We start from the raw sequence: 17,496 nt of genomic DNA, 5'->3' as shown, positions 1-17,496 counted from the left end.
GATGACATCACAATACATGCAATGCAAAAAGCAATGCAAAATTATGCAATCACAATCCATGCAATGCAACATTTGATGCAAAATTATGACATCACAATCCATGCAAGGCAAAATTATGACATCACAATCCATGCAATGCAACATTTAATGCAAAATTATGACATCACAATCCATGCAATTCAACATTTAAAGCAAAATTATGCTATCACAATCTATGCAATGCAACATTTAATGCAAAATTATGACATCCCAATCCATGAAATGAAACATTTAATGCAAAATTATGACATTACAATCCATGCAATGCAACATTTAATGCAAAATTATGACATCACAGTCCATGCAAAACAACATTTAATGCAACATGATTCAATAACAATCCATGCAATGCAACATTTAATGCAAAATTATGACATCACAATCCATGCAATGTAAAATGCAATGCAAAATTATGACATCACAATCCATCCGATGCAACATTTAATGCCCCATTATTCAATCACAATCCATGCAATGCAACAATTAATGCAAAATTGTGACATCACAATCCATGCAATGGAACATTTAATGCACAATTATGCAAACACAATCCATGCAATGCAACATTTAATACAAAATTATGACATCACATTCCATGCAATGTAACATTTAATGCAAAATTCTGCAATCACAATCCATGCAATGCATCATTTAATGCAAAATTATGACATCACAATCCATGCAAGGCAAAATTATGACATCACAATCCATGCAAGGCAAAATTCTGACATCACAATACATGCAATGCAACATTAAATGCAAAATTATGACATCACAATCCATGAAAGGCAAAATTATGACATCACAATCCATGCAATGCAAAATGCAATGCAAAATTATGACATCACAATCCATGCAATGCAACATTTAATGCAAAATTATGACATCACAATACATGCAATGCAAAATGCAATGTAAAATTATGACATCACAATCCATGCAATCCAACATTTAAAGCAAAATTATGCAATCACAATCTATGCAATGCAACATTTAATGCAAAATTATGCAATCACAATTCATGCAATGCAAAAAGCAATGCAACATTATGCAATCATAATACATGCAATGCAACATTTAATGCAAAATTATGACATCACAATCCATGCAAGGCAAAATTATGACATCACAATCCATGCAATGCAACATTTAATGCAAAATTATGACATCACAATCCATGCAATGCAACATTTAATGCAAAATTATGACATCACAATACATGCAATGCAAAATGCAATGTAAAATTATGACATCACAATCCATGCAATCCAACATTTAAAGCAAAATTATGCAATCACAATCTATGCAATGCAACATTTAATGCAAAATTATGCAATCACAATTCATGCAATGCAAAAAGCAATGCAACATTATGCAATCATAATACATGCAATGCAACATTTAATGCAAAATTATGACATCACAATCCATGCAAGGCAAAATTATGACATCACAATCCATGCAATGCAACATTTAATGCAAAATTATGACATCACAATCCATGCAATGCAAAATGCAATGTAAAATTATGACATCACAATCCATGCAATGCAACATTTAATGCAAAATTATGCACTAACAATACATGAAATGAAACATTTAGTGCAAAAATATGACATCACAATCCATGCAATGCAAAATGCAATGCAAAATTATGACATCACAATCCATGCAATGCAACATTTATTGCAAAATTATGCAATCACAATCCATGCAATGCAACATTTAATGCAAAATGATGCAATCACAATCCATGCAATGCAACATTTGATGCAAAATTATGACATCACAATCCATGCAAGACAAAATTATGACATCACAATCCATGCAATGCAACATTTAATGCAAAATTATGACATCACAATCCATGCAATGCAAAATTATGACATCACAATCCATGCAATCCAACATTTAAAGCAAAATTATGCAATCACAATCCATGCAATGCAAAATGCAATCACAGTCCATGCAATGCAACATTTAATGCAAAATGATGACATCACAATACATGCAATGCAAAAAGCAATGCAAAATTATGCAATCACAATCCATGCAATACAACATTTGATGCAAAATTATGACATCACAATCCATGCAAGGCAAAATTATGTCATCACAATCCATGCAATGCAACATTTAATGCAAAATTATGACATCACAATCCATGCAATCCAACATTTAAAGCAAAATTATGCTATCACAATCTATGCAATGCAACTTTTAATGCAAAATTATGCAATCACAATCCATGCAATGCAACATTTGATGCAAAATTATGACATCACAATCCATGAAATGCAACATTTAATGCAAAATCATGACATCACAATAAATGCAATGCAAAAAGCAATGCAACATTATGCAATCACAATCCATGCAATGCAACTTTTGATGCAAAATTATGACATCACATTCCAAGCAATGCAACATTTAATGCTAAATTTTGACATTACAATCCATGCAATGCACCATTTAATGCAAAATTATGACATCACAGTCCATGCAAAGCAACATTTAATGCAACATTATTCAATCACAATCCATGCAATGCAACATTTAATGCAAAATTATGACATCACAATCCATGCAAGGCTAAATTATGACATCACAATCCATTAAATGCAACAATTAATGCAAAATTATGACATCACAATCCATGCAATGCAAAATGCAATGCAAAATTATGACATCCCAATCCATGAAATGAAACATTTAATGCAAAAAATTTGACATCACAATACATGCAATGCAAAATGCAATGCAACATTATGCAATCACAATCCATGCAATGCAACATTTGATGCAAAATTATGACATCACATTCCATGCAATGCAACATTTAATGCAAAATTATGACATTACAATCCATGCAATGCAACATTTAATGCAAAATTATGACATCACAATCCATGCAATGTAAAATGCAATGCAAAATTATGACATCACAATCCATGCGATGCAACATTTAATGCACCATTATTCAATCACAATCCATGCAATGCAACAATTAATGCAAAATTGTGACATCACAATCCATGCAATGGAACATTTAATGCACAATTATGCAAACACAATCCATGCAATGCAACATTTAATACAAAATTATGACATCACATTCCATGCAATGTAACATTTAATGCAAAATTCTGCAATCACAATCCATGCAATGCATCATTTAATGCAAAATTATGACATCACAATAAATGCAATGCAACATTGTGCAATCACAATACATGCAATGCAACATTTAATGCAAAATTATGACATCACATTCTAAGCAATGTAACATTTAATGCAAAATTCTTCAATCACAATCCATGCAATGCATCATTTAATGCAAAATTATGACATCACAATAAATGCAATGCAACATTATGCAATCACAATCCATGCAATGCAACATTTAATGCAAAATTATGACATCACAATCCATGCAATGCAAAATTATGACATCACAATCCATGCAATGCAACATTTAATGCAAAATTATGCACTCACAATCCATGCAATGCAACATTATGCAATCATAAAACATGCAATGCAACATTTAATGCAAAATTTTGACATCACAATCCATGCAATGCAACATTTAATGCAAAATTATGCACTCACAATCCATGAAATGAAACACTAAGTGCAAAAAATATGACATCACAATCCATGCAATGCAAAATTATGACATCACAATCCATGCAATGCAACATTTATTGCAAAATTATGCAATTACAATCCATGCAATGCAACATTCAATGCAAAATTATGCAATCACAATACATGCAATGCAACATTTAATGCAAAATTATGACATCACATTCTAAGCAATGTAACATTTAATGCAAAATTCTTCAATCACAATCCATGTAATGCATCATTTAATGCAAAATTATGACATCACAATAAATGCAATGCAACATTATGCAATCACAATCCATGCAATGCAACATTTAATGCAAAATTATGACATCACAATCCATGCAATGCAAAATTATGACATCACAATCCATGCAATGCAACATTTAATGCAAAATTATGCACTCACAATCCATGCAATGCAACATTATGCAATCATAAAACATGCAATGCAACATTTAATGCAAAATTTTGACATCACAATCCATGCAATGCAACATTTAATGCAAAATTATGCACTCACAATCCATGAAATGAAACACTAAGTGCAAAAAATATGACATCACAATCCATGCAATGCAAAATGCAATGCAAAATTATGACATCACAATCCATGCAATGCAACATTTATTGCAAAATTATGCAATCACAATCCATGAAATGCAACATTTAATGCAAAATCATGACATCACAATAAATGCAATGCAAAAAGCAATGCAAAATTATGTAATCATAATACATGCAATGCAACATTTAATGCAAAATTCTGACATCACAATACATGCAATGCAACATTTAATGCAAAATTATGACATCACAATCCATGCAAGGCAAAATTATGACATCACAATCCATGCAATGCAAAATTATGACATCACAATCCATGCAATGCAACATTTAATGCAAAATTATGACATCACAATACATGCAATGCAAAATGCAATGTAAAATTATGACATCGCAATCCAACATTTAAAGCAAAATTATGCAATCACAATCTATGCAATGCAACATTTAATGCAAAATTATGCAATCACAATCCATGCAATGCAACATTTGATGCAAAATTATGACATCACAATCCATGAAATGGATTGTAGGGCAGTACGGATGGTGCAATGGTTAGCATTACTGCCTCACAGCACTGAGGTCATGGGTTCGATTCCCACCATGGCCCTAACTGTGTGGAGTTTGTATATTCTCCCCGTACTTGCGTGGGTTTCCTCCGGGTACTCCGGTTTCCTCCCACAATCCAAAAATATACTGGTAGGTTAATTGGCTCCCAACAAAATTAACACTAGTATGAATGTGTGTGTGTACATGTGATAGGGAATATAGAATGTAAGCTCCACTGGGGCAGGGACTGATGTGAATGGGCAAATATTCTCTGTACAGCGCTGTGGAATATGTGTGCGCTATATAAATAACTGGTAATAAATAATAATAATAATAATAATAATAATAAATAATAAATAATGAAATGCAACATGTAATGCAAAATCATGACATCACAATAAATGCAATGCAACATTATGCAATCACAATCCATGCAATGCAACTTTTGATGCAAAATTATGACATCACAGTCCATGCAAAGCAACATTTTATGCAACATTATTCAATCACAATCCATGCAATGCAACATTTAATGCAAAATTATGACATCACAATCCATGCAATGTAAAATGCAATGCAAAATTATGACATCACAATCCATGCAATGCAACGTTTAATGCAAAATTCTGACATCACAATCCATGCGATGCAACATTTAATGCAACATTATTCAATCACAATCCATGCAATGCAACATTTAATGCAAAATTATGAGATCACAATCAATGCAATGCAACAATTAATGCAAAATTATGCAAACACAATCCATGCAATGCAACATTTAATACAAAATTATGACATCACAATAAATGCAATGCAAAAAGCAATGCAACATTATGCAATCATAATACATGCAATGCAACATTTAATGCAAAATTATGACATCACAATCCATGCAATGTAACATTTAATGCAAAATTCTGCCATTACAATCCATGCAATGCATCATTTAATGCAAAATTATGACATCACAATAAATGCAATGCAACATTATGCAATCACAATCCATGCAATGCAACATTTAATGCAAAATTATGACATCACAATCCATGTAATGCAACATTTAATGCAAAAATATGTCATCACAATCCATGTAATGCAAAATTCAATGCAACATTATGACATCACAATCCATGCAATGCAACATTTAATGCAACATTATGACATCACAATCCATGCAATGCAACATTTAATGCAACATTATGACATCACAATCCATGCAATGCAACATTTAATGCAAAATTATGCAAACACAGTCCATGCAATGCAACATTTAATAAAAATTATGACATCACAATAAATGCAATGCAAAAAGCAATGCAACATTATGCAATCATAATACATGCAATGCAACATTTAATGCTAAATGATGACATCACAATCCATGCAATGCAACATTTAATGCAACTTTATGACGTCACAATCCATGCAAGGCAAAATTATGACATCACAATCCATGCAATGCAACATTTAACGCAAAATTATGACATCACATTCTAAGCAATGTAACATTTAATGCAAAATTCTGCAATCACAATCCATGCAATGCATCATTTAATGCAAAATTATGACATCACAATAAATGCAATGCAACATTATGCAATCACAATCCATGCAATGCAACATTTAATGCAAAATTATGACATCACAATCCATGCAATGCAAAATTATGACATCACAATCCATGCAATGCAACATTTAATGCAAAATTATGCACTCACAATCCATGCAATGCAACATTATGCAATCATAATACATGCAATGCAACATTTAATGCGACATTTTGACATCACAATCCATGCAATGCAACATTTAATGCAAAATTATGACATCACAATCCATGCAATGCAACATTTAAAGCAAAATTATGCTATCACAATCTAAGCAATGCAACATTTAATGCAAAATTATGCAATCACAATCCATGCAATGCAACATTTGATGCAAAATTATGACATCACAATCCATGAAATGCAACATTTAATGCAAAATCATGACATCACAATAAATGCAATGCAAAAAGCAATGCAACATTATGCAATCATAATCCATGCAATGCAACTTTTGATGCAAAATTATGACATCACATTCCATGCAATGCAACATTTAATGCAACATTTTGACATTACAATCCATGCAATGCACCATTTAATGCAAAATTATGACATCACAGTCCATGCAAAGCAACATTTAATGCAACATTATTCAATCACAATCCATGTAATGCAACATTTAATGCAAAATTATGACATCACAATCCATGCAAGACAAAATTATGACATCACAATCCATGCAATGCAACAATTAATGCAAAATTATGACATCACAATCCATGCAATGCAAAATGCAATGCAAAATTATGACATCACAATCCATGCAATGCAACATTTAATGCAAAATTATGACATCCCAATCCATGAAATGAAACATTTAATGCAAAAAAATTGACATCACAATACATGCAATGCAAAATGCAATGCAACATTTTGCAATCACAATCCATGCAATGCAACATTTGATGCACAATTATGACATCACATTCCATGCAATGCAACATTTAATGCAAAGTTATGACATCACAATCCATGCAAGGCAAAATTATGACATCACAATCCATGCAATGCAAAATGCAATGCAAAATTATGACATCACAATCCATGCAATGCAACATTTAATGCAAAATTATGACATCACAATACATGCAATGCAAAATGCAATGTAAAATTATGACATCACAATCCATGCAATCCAACATTTAAAGCAAAATTATGCAATCACAATCTATTCAATGCAACATTTAATGCAAAATTATGCAATCACAATTCATGCAATGCAAAAAGCAATGCAACATTATGCAATCATAATACATGCAATGCAACATTTAATGCAAAATTATGACATCACAATCCATGCAAGGCAAAATTATGACATCACAATCCATGTAATGCAACATTTAATGCAAAATTATGACATCACAATCCATGCAATGCAAAATGCAATGTAAAATTATGACATCACAATCCATGCAATGCAACATTTAATGCAAAATTATGCACTAACAATACATGAAATGAAACATTTAGTGCAAAAATATGACATCACAATCCATGCAATGCAAAATGCAATGCAAAATTATGACATTACAATCCATGCAATGCAACATTTAATGCAAAATTATGCAATCACATTCCATGCAATGCAACATTTGATGCAAAATTATGACATCACAATCCATGCAAGACAAAATTATGACATCACAATCCATGCAATGCAACATTTAATGCAAAATTATGACATCACAATCCATGCAATGCAAAATTATGACATCACAATCAATGCAATCCAACATTTAAAGCAAAATTATGCAATCACAATCCATGCAATGCAAAATGCAATCACAATCCATGCAATGCAACATTTAATGCAAAATGATGACATCACAATACATGCAATGCAAAAAGCAATGCAAAATTATGCAATCACAATCCATGCAATGCAACATTTGATGCAAAATTATGACATCACAATCCATGCAAGGCAAAATTATGACATCGCAATCCATGCAATGCAACATTTAATGCAAAATTATGACATCACAATCCATGCAATCCAACATTTAAAGCAAAATTATGACATCACAATCCATGCAAGGCAAAATTATGACATCACAATCCATGCAATGCAAAATGCAATGCAAAATTATGACATCACAATCCATGCAATGCAACATTTAATGCAAAATTATGACATCACAATACATGCAATGCAAAATGCAATGTAAAATTATGACATCACAATCCATGCAATCCAACATTTAAAGCAAAATTATGCAATCACAATCTATGCAATGCAACATTTAATGCAAAATTATGCAATCACAATTCATGCAATGCAAAAAGTAATGCAACATTATGCAATCATAATACATGCAATGCAACATGTAATGCAAAATTATGACATCATATGACATCACAATCCATGCAATGCAACATTTAATGCAAAATTATGACATCACAATCCATGCAATGCAACATTTAAAGCAAAATTATGCAATCACAATCCATGCAATGCAAAATGCAATCACAGTCCATGCAATGCAACATTTAATGCAAAATGATGACATCACAATACATGCATAGCAAAAAGCAATGCAAAATTATGCAATCACAATCCATGCAATGCAACATTTGATGCAAAATTATGACATCACAATCCATGCAAGGCAAAATTATGACATCACAATCCATGCAATGCAACATTTAATGCAAAATTATGACATCACAATCCATGCAATCCAACATTTAAAGCAAAATTATGCTATCACAATCTATGCAATGCAACATTTAATGCAAAATTATGCAATCACAATCCATGCAATGCAACATTTGATGCAAAATTATGACATCACAATCCATGAAATGCAACATTTAATGCAAAATCATGACATCACAATAAATGCAATGCAAAAAGCAATGCAACATTATGCAACCATAATCCATGCAATGCAACTTTTGATGCAAAATTATGACATCACATTCCATGCAATGCAACATTTAATGCAACATTTTGACATTACAATCCATGCAATGCACCATTTAATGCAAAATTATGACATCATAGTCCATGCAAAGCAACATTATGCAATCACAATCCATGCAATGCAACATTTAATGCAAAATTATGACATTACAATCCATGCAAGGCAAAATTATGACATCACAATCCATGCAATGCAACAATTAATGCAAAATTATGACATCACAATCCATGCAATGCAAAATGCAATGCAAAATTATGACATCACAATCCATGCAATGCAACATTTAATGCAAAATTATGACATCCCAATCCATGAAATGAAACATTTAATGCAAAATTATGACATTACAATCCATGCAATGCAACAATTAATGCAAAATTATGACATCACAGTCCATGCAAAACAACATTTAATGCAACATGATTCAATAACAATCCATGCAATGCAACATTTAATGCAAAATTATGACATCACAATCCATGCAATGTAAAATGCAATGCAAAATTATGACATCACAATCCATCCGATGCAACATTTAATGCCCCATTATTCAATCACAATCCATGCAATGCAACAATTAATGCAAAATTGTGACATCACAATCCATGCAATGGAACATTTAATGCACAATTATGCAAACACAATCCATGCAATGCAACATTTAATACAAAATTATGACATCACATTCCATGCAATGTAACATTTAATGCAAAATTCTGCAATCACAATCCATGCAATGCATCATTAAATGCAAAATTATGACATCACAATCCATGCAAGGCAAAATTATGACATCACAATCCATGCAATGCAACATTTAATGCAAAATTATGACATCACAATCCATGCAATGCAACATTTAATGCAAAATTATGACATCACAATACATGCAATGCAAAATGCAATGTAAAATTATGACATCACAATCCATGCAATCCAACATTTAAAGCAAAATTATGCAATCACAATCTATGCAATGCAACATTTAATGCAAAATTATGCAATCACAATTCATGCAATGCAAAAAGCAATGCAACATTATGCAATCATAATACATGCAATGCAACATTTAATGCAAAATTATGACATCACAATCCATGCAAGGCAAAATTATGACATCACAATCCATGCAATGCAACATTTAATGCAAAATTATGACATCACAATCCATGCAATGCAAAATGCAATGTAAAATTATGACATCACAATCCATGCAATGCAACATTTAATGCAAAATTATGCACTAACAATACATGAAATGAAACATTTAGTGCAAAAATATGACATCACAATCCATGCAATGCAAAATGCAATGCAAAATTATGACATCACAATCCATGCAATGCAACATTTATTGCAAAATTATGCAATCACAATCCATGCAATGCAACATTTAATGCAAAATGATGCAATCACAATCCATGCAATGCAACATTTGATGCAAAATTATGACATCACAATCCATGCAAGACAAAATTATGACATCACAATCCATGCAATGCAACATTTAATGCAAAATTATGACATCACAATCCATGCAATGCAAAATTATGACATCACATTCCATGCAATCCAACATTTAAAGCAAAATTATGCAATCACAATCCATGCAATGCAAAATGCAATCACAGTCCATGCAATGCAACATTTAATGCAAAATGATGACATCACAATACATGCAATGCAAAAAGCAATGCAAAATTATGCAATCACAATCCATGCAATGCAACATTTGATGCAAAATTATGACATCACAATCCATGCAAGCAAAATTATGACATCACAATCCATGCAATGCAACATTTAATGCAAAATTATGACATCACAATCCATGCAATCCAACATTAAAGCAAAATTATGCTATCACAATCTATGCAATGCAACATTTAATGCAAAATTATGCAATCACAATCTATGCAATGCAACATTTGATGCAAAATTATGCAATCACAATCCATGCAATGCAACATTTAATGCAAAATCATGACATCACAATAAATGCAATGCAAAAAGCAATGCAACATTATGCAATCACAATCCATGCAATGCAACTTTTGATGCAAAATTATGACATCACATTCCATGCAATGCAACATTTAATGCTAAATTTTGACATTACAATCCATGCAATGCACCATTTAATGCAAAATTATGACATCACAGTCCATGCAAAGCAACATTTAATGCAACATTATTCAATCACAATCCATGCAATGCAACATTTAATGCAAAATTATGACATCACAATCCATGCAAGGCAAAATTATGACATCACAATCCATTAAATGCAACAATTAATGCAAAATTATGACATGACAATCCATGCAATGCAAAATGCAATGCAAAATTATGACATCACAATCCATGCAATGCAACATTTAATGCAAAATTATGTCATCCCAATCCATGAAATGAAACATTTAATGCAAAAAATTTGACATCACAATACATGCAATGCAAAATGCAATGCAACATTATGCAATCACAATCCATGCAATGCAACATTTGATGCAAAATTATGACATCACATTCCATGCAATGCAACATTTAATGCAAAATTATGACATTACAATCCATGCAATGCAACATTTAATGCAAAATTATGACATCACAGTCCATGCAAAACAACATTTAATGCAACATTATTCAATAACAATCCATGCAATGCAACATTTAATGCAAAATTATGACATCACAATCCATGCAATGTAAAATGCAATGCAAAATTATGACATCACAATCCATGCGATGCAACATTTAATGCACCATTATTCAATCACAATCCATGCAATGCAACAATTAATGCAAAATTGTGACATCACAATCCATGCAATGGAACATTTAATGCACAATTATGCAAACACAATCCATGCAATGCAACATTTAATACAAAATTATGACATCACATTCCATGCAATGTAACATTTAATGCAAAATTCTGCAATCACAATCCATGCAATGCATCATTTAATGCAAAATTATGACATCACAATAAATGCAATGCAACATTGTGCAATCACAATACATGCAATGCAACATTTAATGCAAAATTATGACATCACATTCTAAGCAATGTAACATTTAATGCAAAATTCTTCAATCACAATCCATGCAATGCATCATTTAATGCAAAATTATGACATCACAATAAATGCAATGCAACATTATGCAATCACAATCCATGCAATGCAACATTTAATGCAAAATTATGACATCACAATCCATGCAATGCAAAATTATGACATCACAATCCATGCAATGCAACATTTAATGCAAAATCATGCACTCACAATCCATGCAATGCAACATTATGCAATCATAAAACATGCAATGCAACATTTAATGCAAAATTTTGACATCACAATCCATGCAATGCAACATTTAATGAAAAATTATGCACTCACAATCCATGAAATGAAACACTAAGTGCAAAAAATATGACATCACAATCCATGCAATGCAAAATGCAATGCAAAATTATGACATCACAATCCATGCAATGCAACATTTATTGCAAAATTATGCAATCACAATCCATGAAATGCAACATTTAATGCAAAATCATGACATCACAATAAATGCAATGCAAAAAGCAATGCAAAATTATGTAATCATAATACATGCAATGCAACATTTAATGCAAAATTCTGACATCACAATACATGCAATGCAACATTTAATGCAAAATTATGACATCACAATCCATGCAATGCAAAATGCAATGTAAAATTATGACATCACAATCCATGCAATGCAACATTTAATGCAAAATTATGCACTAACAATACATGAAATGAAACATTTAGTGCAAAAATATGACATCACAATCCATGCAATGCAAAATGCAATGCAAAATTATGACATCACAATCCATGCAATGCAACATTTATTGCAAAATTATGCAATCACAATCCATGCAATGCAACATTTAATGCAAAATGATGCAATCACAATCCATGCAATGCAACATTTGATGCAAAATTATGACATCACAATCCATGCAAGACAAAATTATGACATCACAATCCATGCAATGCAACATTTAATGCAAAATTATGACATCACAATCCATGCAATGCAAAATTATGACATCACATTCCATGCAATCCAACATTTAAAGCAAAATTATGCAATCACAATCCATGCAATGCAAAATGCAATCACAGTCCATGCAATGCAACATTTAATGCAAAATGATGACATCACAATACATGCAATGCAAAAAGCAATGCAAAATTATGCAATCACAATCCATGCAATGCAACATTTGATGCAAAATTATGACATCACAATCCATGCAAGCAAAATTATGACATCACAATCCATGCAATGCAACATTTAATGCAAAATTATGACATCACAATCCATGCAATCCAACATTAAAGCAAAATTATGCTATCACAATCTATGCAATGCAACATTTAATGCAAAATTATGCAATCACAATCCATGCAATGCAACATTTGATGCAAAATTATGACATCACAATCCATGAAATGCAACATTTAATGCAAAATCATGACATCACAATAAATGCAATGCAAAAAGCAATGCAACATTATGCAATCACAATCCATGCAATGCAACTTTTGATGCAAAATTATGACATCACATTCCATGCAATGCAACATTTAATGCTAAATTTTGACATTACAATCCATGCAATGCACCATTTAATGCAAAATTATGACATCACAGTCCATGCAAAGCAACATTTAATGCAACATTATTCAATCACAATCCATGCAATGCAACATTTAATGCAAAATTATGACATCACAATCCATGCAAGGCAAAATTATGACATCACAATCCATTAAATGCAACAATTAATGCAAAATTATGACATGACAATCCATGCAATGCAAAATGCAATGCAAAATTATGACATCACAATCCATGCAATGCAACATTTAATGCAAAATTATGTCATCCCAATCCATGAAATGAAACATTTAATGCAAAAAATTTGACATCACAATACATGCAATGCAAAATGCAATGCAACATTATGCAATCACAATCCATGCAATGCAACATTTGATGCAAAATTATGACATCACATTCCATGCAATGCAACATTTAATGCAAAATTATGACATTACAATCCATGCAATGCAACATTTAATGCAAAATTATGACATCACAGTCCATGCAAAACAACATTTAATGCAACATTATTCAATAACAATCCATGCAATGCAACATTTAATGCAAAATTATGACATCACAATCCATGCAATGTAAAATGCAATGCAAAATTATGACATCACAATCCATGCGATGCAACATTTAATGCACCATTATTCAATCACAATCCATGCAATGCAACAATTAATGCAAAATTGTGACATCACAATCCATGCAATGGAACATTTAATGCACAATTATGCAAACACAATCCATGCAATGCAACATTTAATACAAAATTATGACATCACATTCCATGCAATGTAACATTTAATGCAAAATTCTGCAATCACAATCCATGCAATGCATCATTTAATGCAAAATTATGACATCACAATAAATGCAATGCAACATTGTGCAATCACAATACATGCAATGCAACATTTAATGCAAAATTATGACATCACATTCTAAGCAATGTAACATTTAATGCAAAATTCTTCAATCACAATCCATGCAATGCATCATTTAATGCAAAATTATGACATCACAATAAATGCAATGCAACATTATGCAATCACAATCCATGCAATGCAACATTTAATGCAAAATTATGACATCACAATCCATGCAATGCAAAATTATGACATCACAATCCATGCAATGCAACATTTAATGCAAAATCATGCACTCACAATCCATGCAATGCAACATTATGCAATCATAAAACATGCAATGCAACATTTAATGCAAAATTTTGACATCACAATCCATGCAATGCAACATTTAATGAAAAATTATGCACTCACAATCCATGAAATGAAACACTAAGTGCAAAAAATATGACATCACAATCCATGCAATGCAAAATGCAATGCAAAATTATGACATCACAATCCATGCAATGCAACATTTATTGCAAAATTATGCAATCACAATCCATGAAATGCAACATTTAATGCAAAATCATGACATCACAATAAATGCAATGCAAAAAGCAATGCAAAATTATGTAATCATAATACATGCAATGCAACATTTAATGCAAAATTCTGACATCACAATACATGCAATGCAACATTTAATGCAAAATTATGACATCACAATCCATGCAAGGCAAAATTATGACATCACAATCCATGCAATCCAACATTTAAAGCAAAATTATGACATCACAATCTATGTAATGCAACATTTAATGCAACATTATGCAATCACAATCCATGCAATGCAACATTTAATGCAAAATTATGACATCACAATCCATGTAATGCAACATTTAATGCAACATTATGACATCACAATCCATGCAATGCAACATTTAATGCAAAATTATGCAAACACAGTCCATGCAATGCAACATTTAATACAAATTATGACATCACAATAAATGCAATGCCAAAAGCAATGCAACATTATGCAATCATAATACATGCATTACAACATTTTAATGCTAAATGATGACATCACAATCCATGCAATGCAACATTTAATGCAACTTTATGATGTCACAATCCATGGAAGGCAAAATTATGACATCACAATCCATGCAATGCAACATTTAACACAAAATTATGACATCACATTCTAAGCAATGTAACATTTAATGCAAAATTCTGCAATCACAATCCATGCAATGCATCATTTAATGCAAAATTATGACATCACAATAAATGCAATGCAACATTATGCAATCACAATCCATGCAATGCAACATTTAATGCAAAATTATGCACTCACAATCCATGCAATGCAACATTATGCAATCATAATACATGCAATGCAACATGTAATGCGACATTTTGACATCACAATCCATGCAATGCAACATTTAAAGCAAAATTATGCTATCACAATCTATGCAATGCAACATTTAATGCAAAATTATGCAATCACAATCCATGCAATGCAACATTTGATGCAAAATTATGACATCACAATCCATGAAATGCAACATTTAAGGCAAAATCATGACATCACAATAAATGCAATGCAAAAAGCAATGCAACATTATGCAATCATAATCCATGCAATGCAACTTTTGATGCAAAATTATGACATCACATTCCATGCAATGCAACATTTAATGCAACATTTTGACATTACAATCCATGCAATGCAACATTTAATGCAACATTTTGACATTACAATCCATGCAATGCACCATTTAATGCAAAATTATGACATCACAGTCCATGCAAAGCAACATTTAATGCAACATTATTCAATCACAATCCATGTAATGCAACATTTAATGCAAAATTATGACATCACAATCCATGCAAGACAAAATTATGACATCACAATCCATGCAATGCAACAATTAATGCAAAATTATGACATCACAATCCATGCAATGCAAAATGCAATGCAAAATTATGACATCACAATCCATGCAATGCAACATTTAATGCAAAATTATGACATCCCAATCCATGAAATGAAACATTTAATGCAAAAAATTTGACATCACAATACATGCAATGCAAAATGCAATGCAACATTATGCAATCACAATCCATGCAATGCAACATTTGATGCACAATTATGACATCACATTCCATGCAATGCAACATTTAATGCAAAAATATGACATCACAATCCATGCAAGGCAAAATTATGACATCACAATCCATGCAATGCAAAATGCAATGCAAAATTATGACATCACAATCCATGCAATGCAACATTTAATGCAAAATTATGACATCACAATACATGCAATGCAAAATGCAATGTAAAATTATGACATCACAATCCATGCAATCCAACATTTAAAGCAAAATTATGCAATCACAATCTATGCAATGCAACATTTAATGCAAAATTATGCAATCACAATTCATGCAATGCAAAAAGCAATGCAACATTATGCAATCATAATACATGCAATGCAACATTTAATGCAAAATTATGACATCACAATCCATGCAAGGCAAAATTATGACATCACAATCCATGCAATGCAATATTTAATGCAAAATTATGACATCACAATCCATGCAATGCAAAATGCAATGTAAAATTATGACATCACAATC

The sequence above is a fragment of the Pseudophryne corroboree genome, chromosome 5, assembly GCF_028390025.1.
Source record: "Pseudophryne corroboree isolate aPseCor3 chromosome 5, aPseCor3.hap2, whole genome shotgun sequence".
Taxonomy (NCBI): Eukaryota; Metazoa; Chordata; class Amphibia; order Anura; family Myobatrachidae; genus Pseudophryne; species Pseudophryne corroboree.
This window is presented reverse-complemented; position numbering follows the sequence as displayed.